The following is a 7,372-nucleotide window of genomic DNA, read 5'->3' as shown; positions in this document are numbered from 1 at the left end:
GGTGGCAGTGAGGCAACTTAAAATATGCTCGGTGGTGCAGCTGTGGCACCACTAGCAAATTTTGGCCTCAAACCGCTGCCTAAATGCTGCAGGATCCTTATCCACAGAAGTCAGTGGCGGGCCAACAGCCACACATATAATACTGCAAGAGGTCCCGCAGTGTGGCAGACCACGATCACAACTACAGTGGGCCCAGGGACCGCCGTAGTCGTCATAAGGCCCTAAGATAGCACCGTTAAGTTGCTGCACTGCCCTGCTTAGCGACGAGAGTAGCGCAGAGCCATATTTACTGGATATGGCCTGCTGCTGCTCTTATCCCTTGTACTGGCATTATTTAAGGCTGCCTAGTGCCATTCACACACCTTTGCAAAGGTGTGTGTGCAATGTAACAAAGATTTTTCTACCGGAAGGATACCCTTTCAGTCCAAAATCCTATGCCTAAACATTTTAAATAACTTTTCACACACTAGGTGTGTCATGTACAGTGCTGCACCTACATAATGTGTAAAATGTAAGGAAAATAGTTCCTCCTTTTTTCACCTTACTCAATGTAGCATAATTATTTTATGCAAAGCATGTAATAACATTTTTAGTATTTTGGGTAATAAACCATAGATGGTTGCCCTGGAACACCCAGTACTACCCAGGGAACAATCTCTTGATGCAAGGAAGTGCAAAGCAGTGCAAAGGCTATTTGGGCAACATAAAGGACACCTTCTCCAACAAATAAAATGTGCGCTGGAAAGTAAATGCTATGTTGTGACTTTGTTTCACTTTCCATGACTTTGCGGCTGCACAAAGTCCTGATAAATCTATAACTCAAATGTTCAAGGAGTCTTTTCATTCACTAACAGACTCTGATGGACCAACTACAATCCCTTCAGGTAGGGACTGGGAGGATGTATGACGTTACAACGCATATTTTTACCACGCATGCCTTTACAACACGGTATTTACAACGAAAACTTTTACAACGCATAGTGCTTTGGGGTGGTGGATAGTGAATAGATTAATTTACTATTCCAACTCCAGTCCCCGTGGACACTAGGGAAGGTGTTGGATAGTAAATTAAACTTATTCCCTATCCCAGAGCGCCCCCCAGCGCAATGCGTTGTAATGGTTTGCGTTGTAACAGTTGCGTCGTAAAGGCACTGCGTTGTAAAAGTTGCGTCGTAAAGGATGTTTCCCTCAGAGATGGGCATCTGATTTTAAAAGTACTAACTTGATGATAAGCCCTGCTAAGCAGAACAGCGTCATTAAATGTAAGGTCACTAAATTTAGAAAATATACCATCCACAGTATGCTCTGCTATGTGGGTGGGGGCTTTTACCACTGGGGAGAAGGCAAAATTCTACACGGAATCTCTTAAGGCCATGGAGTCCCATTTAGAGAGGTCTTCTAGGTGGAAATTTAAATCGCCAAGAATGATGAGGGATTGATAGGCCAAAATAGGGTCCAGTCTTGAAGCCAAGCCTTTAGAAAATCAGAGTATGTGCCTGGGGGACGATAAACCAGACGTCCAGAAAATTCAGGGGTAGCTGCAAGCTTCAATCTAAAAAAGGCCACCTCTGTAATCTCTGAAGCATGCAGCATCACAGTTTCTAAAATGAAGCTTAGTTCATCTTTGTAAATGATCACCAGGCTGCCTCCTCCGCAGCGATGGTGAACCTGCCATGAGATGGTGGAACTTACAGGTGTCGCTGCTACCAAATCCAGACCTGAATCTTAGGATGCCCAAAGGCAATTAAGATGGAGGGAGAGAATAAGTTCATTAATTTCAATGTTATGTTTGATGAGGGTAATATAATATTAACAATAATGTGGTCACCCATTGTCCCTCAGAACCTGGGTATTAGTATTAAACAAAAACAATTGGTTCTGCAGGGATGTGTACAACTGCTTAGGGTACTGTTTGTAAATACAGAGAGCAAATACTTATTAACAGAACATAGAGCAAAGATTCACAAAAGGAAAATGATTCACAAAAGAAAAAACACACGCTAAATAAGATCAATAGTATATTCTAAATGAATATCAAATACTAACGCTGTCACAGTTACAAATTCAATTGCATCAAGAAACAATAAGTGACAGTGGTGAATAAAGTGACATATAGTAATTAAGTGATATGAACAGTACATTACATACAAGACAAGTACATGTAGGATAAAAAGATACAGATGAGGCTCCAACTGGCTGGTGGAAACCTTTTTGGCATTTCCTGACACATTGCCAAAAGTCACTGATCGCTACAACCTAATCACTGCATTTTGATTTCATCTACTGAGACTTCTGCATATTTGGCTGTCCACTCATCCCTCCATGGTTCCTGAAGAAGACCCGCTCTGATGCACCTTACATTTGCGCTACTCTCAGGATTGAAACGTCGACATGCCATGTATGTCCACACAGCCCTCATGATCACGATTTAATTTACTTTTGGATCTTGCAGCACATGTGCAAAAAGAAACAGGACAAAACTTTTTCGAAAAATTTCCCCTCCCCGCATTTTATCCTACATGTACTTGTCTTGCATATAGTGTACTGTTCATATCACTTAATCACTATATGTCACTTTATTCACCACGGTCACTAATTGTTTCTTCATGCAATTGAATTTGTAACTGTGACAGCCATTAGTATTTGATACACATTTAGAATATACTATTGATTCTTATTTCGTGTGTGTTTTTCCTTTTGTGAATCATTGCTTTATGTTCTGTGAATAAGTATTTGCTGTCTGTATTTACAAACAGTGCCCTAAGCAATTGTACACATCCCAACAAGACTAATTGTTTTTGTTTAATATGTTTGATGAGGGGACCTGCAGGAAGAAGAGGGTGGAGCCAGTTCCATCATGGCTGCTTGGACCTTAAGCTCTGTGGAAGCCTCGCGCTCAACTACCTAATGCGGTACTTCAATCCCAATAAAATCAGCAGAAAGGGCTAATTCCCAACATCGGAAGATTTGGAGTGTTTGCCGCTGTGGCTGCCATTCCACCTGGCTGCTGCATTGCAATGATATTGGCTTTATTCTCACCAAGCGATCGCGCCTGGGATTGAGCGGACTCGCTCTTGGTAGTAGTAGAGCGGGGGCCATGACATCGGGAGCGGCCCCCCGTGAAACTACTCCTGACCGTGTGGCAATCGTCCTTCAGCTGCCGCGATGAAAATCCAACATACAGACCCCTGGATTGGACCCATACCCACTCCGACCGCACTCTGAACACCCAAATCCCTGATGCTGAGTCCTTGCTCGGGCCCTCAGGGCGTGCGAAAATTGGGTTCTTTGTGGTAAGGTAAAATCTATCTAAACTTTACCTCTGATAAGGCAAAATCACCTTTGCAGCAGTTTGAATGATGCTTGAATTTGTGAAGGAATTTATTGATGCAGCCTGACCCTAAGATGGCAGCCGTTCGATGAGATACGGCGAACGAATCAACCTTCGCCTAGGTGAGCGACGAGGACTTGGGCCTCCCGCGGGGAGCAGCATCACAGTCCCTGACGAGAAGTGGCAAGGAAGGGGTGACATCAGCCAAGAAAACGGGACACCTCTACCCCAGCGTGTCCCACAGAAAGAAACCTCACCGGAGCGGGCAGCCTGATTCCAACATGACGTTTGTTTTGGTCAATAATAACTGACAACTCCAGCGACAGCTCAGGACACCCAATATCCTGCTGCCTGAAGTTTTGTAAGGACAGCATCCAGGGTTAAGGAGGCATTTTGAGGAGGCATGTGTAGAAGTGGAACGCCGTGAGGACCTAGGCGCTGTTGAAGAGGAGGGCCCATTCTTGACCCTGAAATGGAACTGGCCTGACACGAGGGAGGGCATCAACAGTTATTTTACTTCCAAAGAGACCCAAGTAAGCCCTTATTTGGCTTTCTTACTTTGCGTAATGCTATCAAGCCCTTTCACTCACCAACCTCCGTCCTGCCTCAGATGCCTGACCTCAATATGGCTGACCTACCTGCAATCGACCACCACCAAATTGGCCTCCAACCCCCCCTGTCTCGCTCCAGAGGTCTGCAGCAAAGAGAGAAGCCCCTCCAACCACACTGGACTACATGGACTGGCTCTCCGAGCTTCCACCAGCGAGGCTAGGGATGCTCTCTCACCTTCTTCCCCCACTAGGATCACCTATCATGACACTGAATATGTGATTCATCTATTTCCTTTAAATGTTTTACTAGTAACTGATGTAACTTTTTAACTGATGTTAAATTTGTAACTTTTTTGGTACCTCATGTACAGCGCTCTGATACCTTCGGGTCTAGCCAGCGCTATCTCATAACCCTAACACCCAACTACCACTCAACCAGCAGCTCCTCAAGACTTGTTATCATTTTTGTTGTGGCTAATTTATTGGTAATTGAAGAGTATGAGAGATATACTTTGGGCAGATTTCTGCCTTCGTCTTTCTCTCGTTTCTCCCCCTTATCCTGTTACCCCACCCCTAACCTCTCTACATTTCCTCTGACCTCGTCCTCAAAGATCTCTACATGTTCTCCCTGCAACCGAGGTAACCTGTAACTGATGTAATTTTGGAACAAAAAGGATCTCATGTAAAGCGCTTTAATATCTTCTGGTCTAAGCTATTTTAATCCTGAATTCTGAGGCCTGAGCAACATGGCTGATGGTGGAGCTGTTAGACAGCTAATGAAGAGATTGGCCTTGGTTTCCCGCTCAACGTTCACCTACCCAGCTGGACAGTGAGCACAGTTCTTTCTCGTCTCCCTGCAATGGCTCCTTCCCCCCTCCTTTCCTTCTAATTTTTTCAACTTTTGTTTAAACTACCTTACAACGTTACTACGCTATGGTAACTGATGTAGCTTGTAACACAAAGTCCCTCAGGTAAAGCGCTCTGATACCGCTGAGTCTAGCCAGCTCTATATAAACTTTTTAAATCAAATACACTCAAAACTGGTTCCCCTGTTTCGCTGAGACCTGAGAAACATGGCTCATATGCGGTGGAGCTGCTAGACAGCTACTGAGGAGATGGGCCCTGGTATCCCCCTGACCATCACCTATGCAGCCGGACATTGGGCACAGTTCCTTCTTGTCTGCTTGCTACTGACTCCTTCCTTCCCTCCCACCTACGAATTCTTGCAACATTATTTATGTGTACTGTACCTTTCTATGCTTTTGTAACTGATGTAACTTTTAACACAATGATCCTAAAAGTAAAGCGCTCTAATAACCTTCTTGGGTCAAGTTTGAGCTATATAGAACTTTATAAAAAAAAGGTTGAGGTACTTGAACAGTCACGCTACCTAATGGGGACAAAGAATGAGAGGTAAAAAATTATTTTTAGTCACAGACAATGTTAAGATTTATTTTTTAATGGAAGAAAGGTGACATAAGGTTGCTGAATCTGGAAAGGCTTACCTATGTGTATGGTTACTGATGTTAAAATCGGGTGTACTGTTGAAAGGGCAAACATAACACTTACAAAACTATCAGTATTCCATATAACTTATGACTTTTCTAAGTTTCAGAGGACGCAGTGATCATAAAATAATGTTTGCCATTCTGTCCATGTCTTAAAGTACATTAGCACAGTGACACATTCATTACATTGCTGGGTATAAATTGTTACTAAGGGTCTTATTATGATGATGATCAGACATCAGTCCACCGGCCATCATCACGGTGATGGGACAGGGCCCCAGACGTGCGGCGGTCCCACCGGCCCAATTAGGATGTGCCTGCCATACTGGTGGGCGCGTCCTGGCCCTTTACCATTGCGGACGGTGCTGCTGGCTGCAGCACCGTCTGCAATGGTAAAAGGGCATACAAAGCATTTTCCTGCACCACGTGGCAGGCACCACACGGTACCTGCCCCTTGGTGCAGGGACCTGCAGGGGTGTGCAGGGGGCTACCATGGGTACCCCCAGGGCACCCCCATTTCCCCACAGAGGGTGCCTGCAACGGACCCCCAAAGCCGAACCCTGCCAGCCTTTCCATGCGCATTGCCGCCATGGAAAGGCCCATTAATCACCCACATCCTAATATGTCGGGCGGTGTCTGCTAGGCACCGCCACTATATTAGTGGTTCAGCTCCGCCTGGCCGGCAGTCGTAACAATTGCTGACCGGTGAAAAAGCGGCAGACGGGCTTTGCGTCCACCACAATACCCACTGCCATCATAATATGTCGGGAGTATATCTCACGATGATGGCGTAAAGATCGCCACCCCCGTAACGGCATTGGCAATCATTACGCCATCGTAATGTGCTCATCCTGCACCAAAAGCCCTGTACACCACTGCATTCTCACCCTCGGGTGCACCTTGTTAACATTCACTTGATAGATATTTGCTGTTGTTGCCACAAATCACACACTTTAAAAAAAACTAATTTGTTTTGAGCTCAGGGGCCTGAAAACCATCTTGTTTTTCTGTATTCAGCATTCACTGAACTACAAGACACTGCAGGTGACCCATTTTCTCTGACTATCTCCACCTTGCTAACCACTGGGTTCCCAAAAATGCTCTGATGTAAGTACAAGTGAAGAGATTTGTTTAAGTGGTTCAGTGCATAAAAGTAGCAAGGCACTGACACAGGCATCTTTGATATCAACACCTTCATTAGGATTGGTATAATGCTCAACTGGACCCGCCTCCTGGCTATACCAATTCCAACCCGCCTACTGGCTATACCAATTCCAACCTCAATGAGATGAATAGAGTATCGATGTAGCCTGGAGAAGGGAAAGGGTATAGGAGTAGGAATCAAAGAGACGGAGATCTGCAATGCTATAAAAAAATGAAAGAATGTTCTTCTCTACTATGTTAAACAGGGCTTTTGTATTGTCAACATAACTATGAATAATTTATGATTCAGAACTCCTAACTTTCACTGCCAGGTATTTCAATAAATAGAAACGCTATTGGAATTGCCTGATTTCTCTTTCTAGACGGAAGCTGTTATCACACAAGAACAGGAATTCTTTATTTTATGCTATATTAGGCAGGTTTGAAGAGCGCCCTATCAACCATGAGGGAATCTTGTCGCTGAGCAGGTGTGAGTCTAGTTAACCTAGGGCCTAGTGGGACTAATCAAAAAGCAAGGTCCACAGCTTCTTAAGGAATTCCAAAAGTGAGGAGGAGGCTCTGGATTGCACTTTAGTAGCAAAGTAGGAGAAGCCTCAACCGCCATATCTGGTTTTCTGTATGCATGGAATGTGTGCAAGTAGGAGTCAGTACGGGTGAAAGAAGGTTTGTGAAAGCAGATGCAATTGTGGAGGCATGCTGGGCTACTGTTATGATTTGCCTTTAAACTGTGGATGAGTAGTTTGAATTATGTTTGTTTGTGTATGGGGTACCAGTGTAGTCCCTACAGGTGTTGTGTAATGTGATTGTGGCATGAGGGG

The sequence above is a fragment of the Lissotriton vulgaris genome, unplaced genomic scaffold (assembly GCF_964263255.1).
Source record: "Lissotriton vulgaris unplaced genomic scaffold, aLisVul1.2 SCAFFOLD_1482, whole genome shotgun sequence".
Lineage (NCBI taxonomy): Eukaryota > Metazoa > Chordata > Amphibia > Caudata > Salamandridae > Lissotriton > Lissotriton vulgaris.
The sequence above is the reverse complement of the archived record's forward strand: the minus strand, read 5'-3'. Positions refer to the sequence as shown.